The sequence below is a fragment of the Scyliorhinus canicula genome, chromosome 2 (genome assembly GCF_902713615.1).
Source record: "Scyliorhinus canicula chromosome 2, sScyCan1.1, whole genome shotgun sequence".
NCBI lineage: Eukaryota > Metazoa > Chordata > Chondrichthyes > Carcharhiniformes > Scyliorhinidae > Scyliorhinus > Scyliorhinus canicula.
Genome location: NC_052147.1, coordinates 107,546,502 through 107,557,690, shown reverse-complemented (window position 1 = coordinate 107,557,690; position 11,189 = coordinate 107,546,502).

Sequence of the window (11,189 nt, the reverse complement as noted above, 5' to 3'; positions counted from 1 at the left end):
ATTGTAAGCGCAGTAGCGCCATCCTACCACTAGGGGGAGTAGCGCAGGGAGCACTTAGGAACTTGTACTGGGCTCCACCCTTGGTTCTGTCCACGACTCCTCCCCCTAGTGCAGATGTATAAGTATCCGTGTCCAGAGTCAGCCTGGGTCACTTTCAAGTTCATCAACAGTTAACAGGCTGGCTCTGAAGTAAGTTGACTAAAGCCTAGATTCACATTGGAAACACGTGTCTGGTGAATTTATGGTTCCATCAATTTAATCGACTTAAGAACAGTAAGATCGATTATGGAATCGGCCCTCAAGCCTGGACGCCTGGAACTCAACCCGCAGGATGCAGAGACTAAAGAAATCTTCTCCCATTGGATCCGGTGCTTCAAGGCCTACCTGGCCGAAGCAAGCACAGCCGAAACTACAGAAGATTAGAAGCTGAGTCTACTGCACGCGAGGGTGAGCCATAGAATCTCAATGCAACTAAACTCGGCCAGTTCATATACTGCGGCGCTAGCAGTTCTCGAAAAAATGTATGTAAGGCCAATTAATGAAGTTTACGCTCGCCATGTGTTTACAACTCGCCGTCAGCAGCCTACGGAATCACTCGCCGAATTCCTAAGAGAACTTAACAATTTGTCCAATGACTGTAATTACCAAGCGGTTACTGCGGCTGAACACAGGGAATTGGCGGTACGTGATGTTTTTTCTGGCGGGCCTCAGGCCTAACTATGTACACCAACGACTGCTGGAAAAGGGGGCCCAGGACTTAGAAACGACTGTGGAAGCTGCGACCACGATGGAGGTCTCCTTCCGCAGCCTGAACTCGTTTCCCGCGGACCCCGCGACCCCATCATGGGCCCCCGACCAGCGACTCCCCCAGGCCTGTGCTACGTGGCCGCCCAGCCACCATGCTGCCCCAGCCAGCCACTATGCTGCCCCACCAAGCCACTATGCTGCCCCAGCAAGCCACTATGCTGCTCCAGCAAGCCACTATGCTGCTCCAGCCTGCCATTTCTGCGGCCAGAACCAGCACCCGCGGCAGCACTGCCCGGCCCGCAACGCGACCTGCAGCAGCTGCGGGCGAAAAGGGCATTACGCTAGAGTGTGCCTCGCAAAAAGGGCCCCAGCTTCCAACTCCCCAGCGACTCGCAGTAACTGCTCCCCGCACTCTCAGCCCTGCGGGGCCCGAAACGCTGCGGCCTATGCCCCGACTCTGCCCCCTCCAGCCGCATGCGATTCATGGGGGCCGCCATCTTGGAAAACCTCCACCACGCGTCCGGCCACGTGCGACTCATGGGGGCCGCCATCTTGGATGCCATCTTCCTCGCCGCCCACCACATGCGACTCATGGGGGCCGCCATCTTGGACGGCATCTTCCTCGCCACCCCTGCCACGTGCGATCCACGGGCCCGATCGGCATCTCCGCGCTCGGACAACTCAGCGGAGGAATTCAAACAAGACTACGAACTCAGAGGGCAGTCATCACGGGGCCACTCCAGCACAGCTGATCGAGCCGCCGACTACCCGCAACTCAGCGCGGTCACCCTAGACCAATCCCGACTGAAGAATCTACGAAACTCGATGGCAGAGGTCCATATCAACGGGTACAAAACGCCATGCCTCTTCGACTCCGGGAGCACAGAGACCTTCATACACCCAGACCTGGTAAGACGCTGTTCGCTCCCCGTTTTCCCCGCGCAGCAAACTATCGCGCTCGCTTCAGTTTCCCACTCGGTCCAGATCCAGGGGCGCACCGCCGCGACACTCACAATCCGAGGCACTAATTACTCGAAGTTTAAACTCTACGTTTTGCCCGAACTCTGCGCGCCACTCTTATTAGGCCTAGACTTCCAGTGTAACCTCAAGAGCCTCACCCTCAGCTTCGGAGGGCCCCTGCCCCCACTAACGATCTGCAGCCTCGCTACGCTGTGAATCCCTCCCCCTCCTCTCTTTGCCAATCACACTAAGGACTGTAAACCCGTAGCCACTCGTAGCAGGCAGTATAGCCTGCAGGATAGGGTATTTATCAGAGCAGAGGTCCGAAGGCTACTCAGTGAGGGGGTTATAGAGGCCAGCAATACTCCCTGGAGAGCTCAGGTGGTGGTCGTTAAGACCGGGGAAAAATTCTGTATCGTGGTCGACTACAGTCAGACTATAAATAGATTTACGCTCCCCGACTCGTATCCCCTCCCCAGGATTGCAGATATGGTAAACCAGATCGCCCAGTATCGGCTCTTCTCCACGGTGGATCTGAAGTCTGCATACCACCAGCTCCCAATCCGCCCGGAGGACCACCACTACACAGCATTCGAGGCCGATGGCCGCCTCTTCCATTTCCTCCGGGTCCCTTTTGGCGTCACTAATGGCGTCTCGGTGTTCCAACAAGCAATGGACCGAATGGTGGACCAGTACGGTCTGCGGGCTACGTTTCCGTACTTGGACAATGTCACCATCTGTGGCTATGACCAGCAGGACCACGACGCCAACCTCCACCATTTTCTCCAGACGGCACAGAAACTAAACCTAACGTACAACAAGGAGAAATGCGTTTTCCGCACATCCAGACTATCCATCCTCGGCTATGTCGTGGAAAACGGAGTCCTGGGGTCCTCTTAGAACTCCCTCCCCCTCATTGTCCCAAGGCCCTCAAACGGTGCTTGGGATTTTTTTCTTACTACGCCCAGTGGATCCCTCAATATGCGGACAAAGCCCGCCCACTCTTTAGGACCACACGATTTCCCCTGTCAGCCGAGGCACGCCAGGCCTTCGACGGCATCAAGGAGGACATCGCCAAAGCGGCCATGCGGGTGGTGGATGAATCCACCCCATTTCAGGTAGAGAGCGACGCCTCAGAGGTAGCTCTTGCAGCCACGTTAAACCAGTTTAGGGAGACCCGTTGCATTTTTCTCCCGTACCCTCTCCGCTTCAGAACTCCGACACTCCTCAGTCGAGAAAGAAGCACAAGCCATTGTGGAGGCTATCCGTCACTGGAGGAACTACCTCGCAGGTAGGAGGTTCACCCTCATCACCGACCAAAGATCGGTTGCCTTCATGTTCGACAACCAAAGGGGCAAAATAGAAAAAGATAAAATTCTGAGGTGGAGGATCGAACTCTCCACCTACAATTACGATATCAAATATCGACCCGGGAAGCTCAACGAGCCTCCGGATGCCCTATCCCGCGGGACATGCGCCAGCGCGCAGATCGACCGATTAAAAAGTATCCGAAATGACCTCTGCCACCCGGGGGTCACCCGGCTCGCCCACTACATCAGGGCCAGAAACCTGCCTTTCTCCAACGAGGAGGTAAAAGCAGTCACCAGGGACTGCCCGATCTGTGCGGAGTGCAAACCACATTTCTATAGACCAGACAGGGCCCACCTGGTCAAGGCTTCTAGGCCCTTTGAACGCCTCGCGATTGATTTCAAAGGGCCACTCCCCTCAACTAACAAGAACATCTACTTCTGAAACGTCGTAGACGAGTTTTCCGGCTTTCCATTCGCTATCCCGTGCCCCGATATGACCTCCCACAGTCATTAGGGCCTTGCATAGCATCTTCACCCTGTTTGGTTTCCCCAGCTACGTACACAGCGACCGGGGTTCGTCCTTCATGAGCGACGAGCTGCGTCAGTACCTGCTCGAATAGGGCATTGCCTCGAGCAGGACTACCAGCTACAACCCCAGGGGGAACGGGCAGGTGGAGAGGGAGAACGGCACGGTCTGGAAGACCGTCCTACTGACCCTCCGGTCTAGAAAGCTCCAAGTCTCCCAGTGGCAGGAAGTCCTCCTAGACGCGCTCTACGCTATTAGGCCCCTCTTGTGTGCGGCGACCAACCAGACCCCACACGAGAGGCTCTTCATTTTTTCCAGGGGCACTACCACGGGGGCCTCACTTCCAGCATGGCTGAGGACGACGGGCCCAGTACTCCTGAGGAAACACGTCAGGGGGCACAAAACCGACCCCCTTGTTGGGAAGGTGCGCCTGCTCCACTGCAACCCCCAGTACGCATTTGTCGAGTTCCATGACGGCCGTCAGGACACTGTATCCCTCCGGGATCTGGCACCCGCCGGATCCAGCGCCCCCTCTACCCCCACAGAAGGATCTCTCACCCTACACCCCATGCTGTCGCCCCCTTGCGCTCCCGAGCCCACGAGCTCACTCCACCAGTCCTGCGCACCCGCGCCGGCCAGCCCCCAGCACCCCCAGTCCCCAGTCGAACCAGGAGAGTATGAAGCTCGAATACAACCCTCCCTGGAGTCCGCCATCGTACCCTAACACACTACACCCGTCCACCCACCACAAGAGGCTGCAACCCCGGTGCTCCGCAGGTCTCAGCGGACAATCCGACCGCCGGACAGACTGACATTATAGACTGGACCACCACCCCCGCCGGACTTGATTTTTTTGCAGGGGGTGAATGTGGTGAATGTAATATATGAATGTATATATACTAATTCACACTGTTATTGTAAGCGCAGTAGCGCCATCCTACCACTAGGGGGAGTAGCGCTGGGAGCACTTAGGAACTTGTACTGGACTCCACCCTTGGTTCCGCCCACGACTCCTCCCCTAGTGCAGCTGTATAAGTATCCGTGTCCAGAGTCAGCCTGGGTCACTTCGAGTTCATCAACGGGTAACAGGCTGGCTCTGAAGTAAGTCGATTAAAGCCTAGATTCACATCGGAAACACGTGTCTGGTGAATTGATGGTTCCATCAGTGGGTTCGATCCATGCTCCTCAGGTTTGATGGGTGCCTTGCCTCTCAGATTGAGCATTGAGTCTAGGCCCCATCAGCCCATTCAGATTGACGTTAAAGATCTATGGAGCTATTCAGTTATTGATTCCAGAAACACTTTGATTCCACTGTCATAGTCAAGAAGAAAGTGAAGCCGTTTTACAGTTTGTCGCGTTTTAAGAAGATTGGCTCGGTATTGTGAATTTGGTACAACAGTTGATGATACGCTTCAAGACAGGCTGGTTTGTGGATTACACAATGAAGCTATTCAGAGGAAGCGGCTGACTGTGAGTGATTTAACTCTAAAAGCTGCTGTGAAATTTGACACATCTATGGAGCTTGCAGCAAGAGAAGCTTCGCAGATAAAGGCTGGAACGAAAATCCACAAAATGGAAACCTCAAGTGGTAGGGTTGCAAAGGTGCAACCATGTTACTGTTGTACACAGGTTGGACACTCTGCAGGGAAATGCTGGAGTAAATCGAATACATGCAAGAACTGTGGTAAGAAGGGCCATATTACCAAACAGCATTGGGCTCAGAAAACATTTCCTACACCAAGAAGGTGCAAGAAGAACAATACACTTAAACAATCTAGTCATTTCTACAAATTAGAGGATGAAGCTCATAATCATTGAAAAGGCAATGAAACTGAGCTACTTCAAGAGCTTAAAGGTTAGGAGTCTTGCCAATGCAGGGACTGCAACAACATTTTTGGGCATATCCAAAACTTGAAGATCAGTAAGTTAAAATGGAAGTGTATACGGGCCTGCAGTATCGCTTATACCTGAGACAATTTTTCATCAAAACCTGAGGCATCTGCCTTTGAAACTATCAAATGTGATCCTAAGGATGTAGATTGAAGAGGTCGTACCATTAAAAGGAATACATTCTAGCTGTTTCTATGATGTGTAGTGACGTCAGCAGAGTAATTGCACGGGCCTTGCTCCATTCACCATCTTGATTGTATGAGCAACACCCTTAATAAACCTCTCATCATGTTTTACAAGATTCCAGAATGTGGACACCTCAATACCTTTTCTTTGCACACAATAAAATATAATAGGTAGCTAAAAGATGTACTCCCTCAGTGTGAAAGCAAACACATTTAAAAAACTAGATAAATACGGCACAATTCTCATGTAGTACAGCCAACACAGCATGATTTTTGCCATATAACAGGCGACAAATGCCTATGCTCTCATATATCACACACCCTTAACTGGTACAAAAGGTGAAGTCACACGGGATCAGGGGTGAGCTGGCAAGATGGTTACAGAACTGGCTAGGTCATAGAAGGCAGAGAGTAGCAATGGAAGGGTGCTTTTCTGATTAGAGGGCTGTGACTAGTGGTGTTCCGCAGGGTTCAGTGCTGGGACCTTTGCTGTTCGTAGTGTATATAAAGGATTTGGAGGAAAATGTAACTGGTCTGATTAGTAAGTTTGCGGATGACACAAAGGTAGGTGGAATTGCGGATAGCGATGAGGGCTGTCAGAGAATACAGCAGGATTTAGATCATTTGGAGACTTGAGCGGAGAGATGGCAGATGGAGTTTAATCCGGACAAATGTGAGGTAATGCATTTTGGAAGGTCTAATGCAGGTAGGGAATATACAGTGAATGGTAGAACCCTCAAGAGTATTGACAGTCAGAGAGATCTAGGTGTACAGGTCCACAGGTCACTGAAAGGGGCAACACAGGTGGAGAAGGTAGTCAAGAAGGCATATGGCATGCATGCCTTCATTAGCCAGGTCATTGACTATAAAAATTGGCAAGTCATGTTGCAGCTGTATAGAACCTTAGTTAGGCCACACTTGCAGTATAGTGTTCAATTCTGGTCGGCACACTACCAGAAGGATGTGGAGGCTTTGGAGAGGTGCAGAAGAGATTTACCAGGATGTTGCCTGGTATGGAGGGCATCGGCTATGAGGAGAGGTTGAATAAACTTGATTTGTTCTCACTGGAACGAAGGAGGTTGAGGGGCGACCTGATAGAGGTCTACAAAATTATAACGGGCATAGACAGAGTAGATAGTCAGAGACTTTTTCCCAGGGTAGAGGGGTCAATTACTAGGGGGCATAGGTTTAAGGTGCGAGGGGCAAAGTTTAGAGGAGATGTGCGAGGCAAGTTTTTTACACAGAGGGTAGTGGGTGCCTGGAACTCGCTGCCGGAGGAAGTGGTGGAAGCAGGAACCTAAGAGGCATCTTGACAAATACATGAATAGGATGGGAATAGAGGGATATGGACCCCCAAAGTTTAGAAGATTTTAGTTTAGACTGGCAGCATGGTCGGCACAGGCTTGGAGGCCCGAAGGGCCTGTTGCTGTGCTGTACTTTTCTTTGTTCTTTGTTCTTTGTTCTTGTCAGTATAATAGGCAATATCACAAAGTCAGGGGAATAATCACAGTTCAGCATTAGTGATGAACAGCAGAACAATACAACCATCTATGGAACTTGGAAAGGCCAAAGCCATGACAGGATCATCAAACAACATCCAGGATCCGAAGCCCCTGCACCTCGGCCATTCATTATCCCAAAGCCCAGGTAGTGAGAAACCTAGGGCCCAGCAGATGGCAAAGACCTGTCATGTTCAGCTGCCTGCAGCCCTTCTTGATGATCGTTGAGGGGAAGACGACATAAGACCAGTGATTGGAGTCACAAACTGGATAAAATATGCTCCATCGAACTTGAAAATTCCAACCTTCAAATCACGATTGTGAAAGCATGGTAGTCAGTTCTCAATTTCGGGTGGGAATTAATTCCCAGCTCTCCTCAGGAGATGGGGCATACGGATACTCTTTCTCCATCTCCATCTCCCTGAATCAACCAGATTCTTCAACATACCATGCAGCAGGATTTTCAAGGACTGAAGCTGAGCCCCCACAAAGGAGACTGTCCTATCGACTGAAAGGAATCTCTTCCCCCCTCATCCATTCTCTTCAGGATATCTCTCAGTTCATCAATGTGAGCAGCAATAACCTGTGCCTGGGAACCAAGATCGTCATCTACAACTTCACTCACAATGGCAGCCATCATCTCGATGCCAACGGCATAGCCCAAGGGCGTGATTCTCCACCCCCCACGCCGGGTGGGAGATTAGCGGGAGGGCCTCCTGACATTTTTCACGCACTCCCGCTATTCTCTCCCCCCCCCCCCCCACGCCCGACCCATGCCACGAATCGCCGCTCGCCTTTTTTTGCGGCGATTCTCCGAGGCCGATGGGCCGAGCGGCCGGGCCTTCACGCCCGTTTCACCACGGCAGCAAACACACCTGCTCGCTACCATCATGAAACGGACGCCAGATGCCCGTTTGGGGCATCTAGAGGCCCGATTGGCACGGGAGCACCACGACTGTGCTCGGGAGGGGACAGGCCCGCGATCGGTGCCCACCGATCGTCGGGCCAGCGTCCAAGACAGACGCACTCTTTCCCCTCCGCCGCACGGCAAGATCAATCCGCCACGTCTTGCCGGGCGGCTGAGGAGAAAGACGCCAACTGCGCATGTGCGGGTTGGCGTTGTCTAACCTGCGCATGCGCGGCTGACGTCATCGGCCGCGTCAGCCGGTGTGACGCACGGGGCCGCGCTCCTAGCCCCGCCCGGGGGGGAGAATCGGCCCCGGAAGTGGCCGTGAAGGCTGCCGTGGGTCACGGCCTGTCCCATGGCAGCCTTTACAATTCTCTGCATTTGCGGAGAATCGCGCCCCAAGTGTAGGCTCTCTCATCAGCAAAACCGCCACTGCGAACTGGCCCCTACAGCCTCAGTCAAACAAGCATTTTCTTGACTTAACTCGGCTCCCCATTGCCAAATTTCAGCCAAGGTCTTCCAGGAACATTAGCACGGACCATACACAGCAGGATCAAATAATTATGGGCCTTGCATCAGAATTTTAAAAAAGGATTAAAAGATGATTAGTGCCAGAGCTCGCAAAAACATAACCGCATCAGCACTTACATCACATGACCCCAGGATGCCTTTTTCATAAGATGGTTGGTTCCGGGGGGGGGGGGGGGGGGGGGGGGGGGGATTCACTCTGCAACATACCTCTGAGCTTTGCCACAGCAAATCTCTACACCCAGATTGGTGCATCTTGCCAGTGGGAAGCTTGCAACCTCACCTGTTGTACATGGTAGACATTCTGAGGCCAGATATAAAGTTGGGGTCCACACGAGATTGGCAGGTTGAGGGCTGAGGGTGTGGAACACCTAGATGTTATCATCTAGATTAACAGTTGGACAAGGTACCACACTCTATTAAGAGTCATGACCCACCAAGATGGCAGCACGGTAGCACAGTGGGGGCAGCATGGTAGCACAATGATTAGCATAGTTGCTTCACAGCTCCAGGGTCCCAGATTCGATTCCTGGTTTGGGTCACTGTGCAGAGTCTGCACGTTCTCCCCGTGTCTGCATGGGTTTCCTCCGGGTGCTCTGGTTTTCTCCCACAGTCCAAAGGTGTGCAGGTTAGGTGGATTGGCCAATACAAATTGCCCATAGTATTCAAAAGGGTTAGGTGGGGTTACTGGGTTGTGGGAATAGGGTGGAGGTGTGGGCTTAGATGGGGCTTTGTCTTTCCGGTGCAGACTCGATGGGCCAAATGGCCTCCTTCTGCACTGTAAATTCTATGTGTATGTCTGAGATGTGGGTAGAACGGAGGTCAGTATTGGATATGCCATCTGAATGTAATACATAAAAATGAATATATTCTCTCGGCATTAAGAACGAGTGTCCTTCACTATGGCAAATGACTGAAGCAACGTTGTAAAATATTTTGCTTTTGATTTGTAATTAGCACTTTTGACCCAGCACTGTGTGCCTGCCACTTCAGATGTGATCCAGTATGTGACTTAAATCACAATGCAAGCAAGCCATCATGTGAGGTGCCACTCAAGTATCCATTTCCTACCCTGTGAAATGCTGCAGAGGGCAGGTTGAACAGAGGACTCCGCAGGCAGCTGCAATATGGGCAACTCATTAGGACCAACAATACAAATTTGGGAATCTTGGCACTCAAGAGGATCATACCAATGTTATTGCTAAATGGATAATGTAAATTTAAGGCAAACAAGTTATATTTTAGGGGATTGTGGGTTTTAAGTGGATTGAAAGAATCACACAAAGAACTGTTTTCTAAAAATTGAACGAAATTCAGTACACAAGAATATCAACTGGAGGGGAAGTCATCAGTCGGTGATCATGCCCCAGATCACCCAGAAGTGATCGCTGAAGATGTTGTGGGTGAATTAAATTTATTTGCAAAATAATTGGGAGTTAAATTAGATAACGTCCAGAATCTGGTGCCCTTTTATAGAACTGTAGGCAGCACATTAAATTCCTGCTGCCTGCTGATTGCAGTGAGCAGCCAATACTACCTGCACTGTTCCATGGCAGTGCACATCAGCAAGGGGCCATAAAGCACAAGTCGCTAAAGCTAGGCTGCACCTGAGTGCTTGGACGAAGTGGTGGGAATCCTTTGTGAACTGAATCTGTCTCTGAAGAATGGGAGAGGTTGCACTGGTAGCTTTGGTGTGGAAGGTGAAGAGAAGAAGAAAATACAAACCAAGAATTTGGAATAGGCCATTCGGCCCATTGAGCCTGCTCTGCCGATCACTAAGATTATGGCTGATCTGATTATAATATAAATCCCAGATTCCTGCCTAACCCAGATAACCTTTCACCCCTTTGTTAATCAAGAATCTATCTGCCTCTCCCTTAAAAATATTTAGTCTCCCCTTCCACTGTCTTTTGAGGACAAGAATTCCAGAGATTCACAGCACTCTGACAGAAAAGATTTCACCTCGTCTCCATCTTAAATGAGTGACCCCTTATTTTTAAACAGTGACCGCTTGTTCTATATTCTCCGACAAAAGGAAACATCCTCTCCACATCCGCCCGAGCAATATCCCTCAGAATCTTAAAGGCTTCAGCCCAGTCATCTCCTACTCTTCTAAACTCTAGTGGATACAAAAATGACCTTTCCAATCTTTCGTGATAAGGCAACCTACTCATTTTTGGCAAACCTTTTCTGAACTGCTTCTCATGCATTTACATCTTTCCTTATAGAAGGAGATCAATACTGTACACAATACTCCAGATGTGGTCTCACCAATTCCCTATACAACTAAAGCATAGCCTCCCTATTTTTGGAATTAACTCCCCTCACAATAAATGATAAAAGTAAGTAAAGTCACCATATGACCATAGGCGGCTTTACTCTTGAGGGGGAGAGCTGACTGGTGGTGTTTAACCTGAGAATACTTCAGACGAGGGGCAAGGTTGAGAAGGCGAGGCCTTCATGAATAACCTCAGCTGGTATGGGAAACATTCTATTCGCTTTCCTAATTGCTTGCTGTACCTGTATACAAATCTTTTGTGATTAATGCTTGAGGACCCCCAGATCCCTCTGCATCACAGAGCTCTGCAATCTCTCACCATTTAGATAATTTGCTTCTTTTTTTAATTTTTCCTGCAA